The sequence below is a fragment of the Heterodontus francisci genome, chromosome 29, assembly GCF_036365525.1.
Source record: "Heterodontus francisci isolate sHetFra1 chromosome 29, sHetFra1.hap1, whole genome shotgun sequence".
In the NCBI taxonomy this organism is placed as follows: Eukaryota; Metazoa; Chordata; class Chondrichthyes; order Heterodontiformes; family Heterodontidae; genus Heterodontus; species Heterodontus francisci.
The window spans coordinates 58,284,766-58,288,544 of record NC_090399.1 but is presented as its reverse complement, the minus strand read 5'-3'; positions in this window follow the sequence as shown (position 1 = coordinate 58,288,544).

Genomic DNA, 3,779 nt, shown 5'->3' with positions numbered 1-3,779 from the left:
CCCAAATATGTCTGTCTTTCTCACTAATGTTATGACCGCTCAGGACAAAGCCCCCAATCTGAATATATGATTCTGATTGTGGTGGGAGAAACACACTGTCCATTCAGTCCCGTCACTCCACAGGTCACATCATACATTTTTAAGCATTCCAAATCCCATTGACAAAAATTCATTATGACTTTCGGGTATTTTATTCTGAACCTCTATACTTCTTTTAATTTAATATCTGGTTTTAAAACTGTTGTTAAAGCTGTAGCCTGGTCTGCTATGCTCTCAGTCAGAGTCATTACCTCTGCACTAGCTTTGCATATCCCAACACGTCCAATGGGTTTACCTCACAATTTCCAGCATTCTGAACGAAGATGATCTGTTTTGTAGCAATGATAACACTGTGGCTTGCAAACTTCATTTCCACCCTCAGCACCTTCCTTTCTGACTGGAGGAGGTTATCCTGGGGCAATCCCAGCTGTTCCTTTATGTCTTCCTTTCAGTCTTCCACTTTCCATCCTCGTGTTTATGGAGGTGACGGACAAAAGAGGTTGGCTTATTCACAATCTCAAAATCATCATCAATTTCCACTGCTTGCCTAGCTTTCAAAACTTTCAGTTTATTTACATGAGATCTCACTACTGAAGGAATTGAATTTTAAACTCTTCTCAGAGAATCAACTCCTGAAGGTTTCAAATGTGGTTTCCATCTTTAATGCCCGCGTCCAACGATCAAAATTAATTTGCTTCACCCACTCATATGTCTTCCTAGCCAATTTCCGTAAGCTCCGAAACTTCTGACAGTAAGTTTCAGGGACTAGTTCATATGCAGCGTGAATAGCCTTTTTTACCATCTCATAATCTGCAGAAGCCTCTTCAGGAAGCATTGCATAAAAGTCACGAGCTCTGACTACCAACCTGCTTTGCATAAGCAGTGTCCAACTTCCTTCAGTCATTTCATCTGTTTGGGTATTTTTTCAGAACTTAGGGAGGGATTGAATAAATTTAAAGAACTCTTCGCTGGGACCTGAGCTAATTTCAGATTCTTCTTGACCTGAATTCTCCCTGGATATAATACAACCCTTTTGTCTTAGTTCATCTCTTCTGGCCTAAATTCCATCTCTTCTCTTTCACATTCTCTCTGAAATGCTTTCTCTTTCTCCCTTTCCTCTTTTTCCAAATCAAGCCTTTTCATTTCTTTTTCAGCCTCAAGTTTTTTCCATTTCTAACTGAATCCTAGCCAATACCACTGCATCACCCTCTGACCCACTACTTTCTTGTTCCTTGAATTCTTCTTTTACTTCTTCTTCCTCTAATTCCAGATGTTGGGTTATTATGTCAATTATCTCTGCTTTTTTGACACCTAATTTAAATTCTAACCCCAATCTTGCTGCCAGTTCTTTTAATTTGTTCTTAGGTAAAGTTATCAAGTCACTGAGGGAAACACTCTGCTTTCCAAAAAACTCTGCTGCAACTGCTAATGCCATTACTATGATATAGACTGTACCTTATTGTACAAGAGACCTGGTTCATTTTATTTCTTCGTAATTGGTGTTAGATTTAGAGCCCAACAATCGAGGTTCCAATTGATATGATCACAGACACAAGAGAAATTAATATGATTCCAAACACGAGCCTTCCAAATTAGTCTGTTTCTGATCCCAGACGTGAGCCACCTAATTAAATATGATTTGACTGTGGACGAGCCCCCAATTAAATATCAAAGTGATTCCTGACAACGCAGCCGGCCATTGACGACATCAATCTGCGCCAAGGTGCGCACATGTGCAGAGGGTCTCCTGCTCTCTGCGCATGTGCTGCGTTCCGGCTTGCCAGGACTGGTTAGCGCATGCGCCAATCACGTCATCGCGTGACGAGTACATCTTTGGACAATGCGCCTGGTTGGCCTCTGCGCATGTACTTTATGTGTACAGCAATGCAACGCTAACGGGTATTCACCCATGTGTCAAGCTCCGCTCCCCCCCCCCCCCGCCCCCTCTGCTGCTCTCTTCAGCCGCTCCGCTGTTTTGGCCGCTCCGCTAGCCCCCCTCGCTGCTCTCTCCGGCATCTCCGCTCCGCTACCCCCCCCTCGCTGCTCTCTCCGGCCTCTCCGCTCCGCTACCCCCCCTCACTGCTCTCTCCGGCCACTCTGCTCTTTTGGCCGCTCCACTCCTCCAACCCCCACCCCCTCGCTGCTCTCTCCGGCCACTCCACTCTTTTGGCCGCTCCGCTCTGCTACCCCCCCCCAGCCGCTTTCTCCAGCCGATCCACTCTTTTGGCTGCTCCACTCCCCCACCCCGCTGCTCTCTCCGGCTGCTCCACTCTTTCGGCCACTCCGCTCGCCCCTGTCACCGGCCCGTTCACTCGCTCACCGCCTCCCCGTCCCGCTCCGCTACCCCCCCGCTCCGCTCCCCCCATCCTGCTCCCGCTCTCCCCCCACCGTCCCGCTCCCGTCCGCCCCGTCCCGCTCCGCTTCTCTCCCACGTCCTGGTCCGCACCCTCCCAATCCCCGGCCCTCTCCGCTCTGCTCCCTAACGATCCCCGGCCCCCGGCCCGCTCCGCTCCACTCCCCCCCCCGGCCCCCTCACTCACTCGCTCTCCCTCCCCCTCCTGCCATTGTGTGCTGCCATGTGTTTAGGTTAGGTTGCCTTTGTTCTGTTATTTGGGCAATGCCATCTTTAGGCTTGGCAGCTGCCTGAAGTCGCAGACTGTGACGTTTTAGTGGCACGTGCTGCATTTGCGCATGTGTTACTGCAGCGCCACCCAGTGGTAGCATTGTATATATATGTTACAACCACTCAGGACAAAGCCCCCAATTAAAATATCAAAGTAATTCATGACAACGCGACGTCATCGCCGAATTCATCAGAATGCGCCACGGTGCGTACATGCGCAGACAATCTCATGCCCTCTGCGCATGCGCTGCGGTCCGGCTTGCCAGGACCGTTGTGCACATGTGCAGATGACGTTATCGCGTTACGTCGTCTTCCTCGGGCAACGCGCCAGGTTGGCCTCTGCGCATGCGTCAAAGCTTCGGCGCGACTTTTTGAAAGTGGAAGGAGGAGAAGTTTCGTCGGGCATTTTCTCGCATTTTATCAGAATTATTTATTCCTTTTGGAGACTTGCTTCATTTTTATTTGACACAGGAGATTGTTCCAAGGTAAGTTGCTCTGCCTTTGTAAGTTGCTCTGAAAACATTTCCATTGTCTGGGCCACCGCATATTCTCCAGTCCCTGTTGTGAGTTGCTGTGTGCAGGCTGTACATGTGCTGCAACCTACCGTCTTAACGGTCACTTTCGTTTTTGTAACGTTTTATTGGAGTGCATTCTGTATTTCTTATCTCATCTCATGTTTCCCGTGAGGAGACTGGACTGGCTGTGGCAACAGACTCTCCGCTGGCAGCAAGGACTGGCTGATGAGATGGAGCCATTTACGATGCCCAACAATTGCCCGGAAGCACCTTCGGATGGAGGTGGCCACGCGCTGGACATCAGTCACGTGTCACAAACTCTGGATCCTGAGCGTCTCACCCCCTGGCCTCATGATCTGATGGACCATACATATGCCTGCCTGTTCAAAGCTCCACTTCCCCTACCTGCGGTACCCTCTCCTTGCTGCTCAGTTACACAGTCACCTGTTCCTGCACCCATCAGAGCAGTGCACATGGGCACACAGTTACCTGCTCCTACACCCATCAGAGCAGTGCACATGGGCACACAGCCACCTGTTCCTACACCCATCAGAGCAGTGCACATGGGCACACAGCCACCTGTTCCTACACCCATCAGAGCA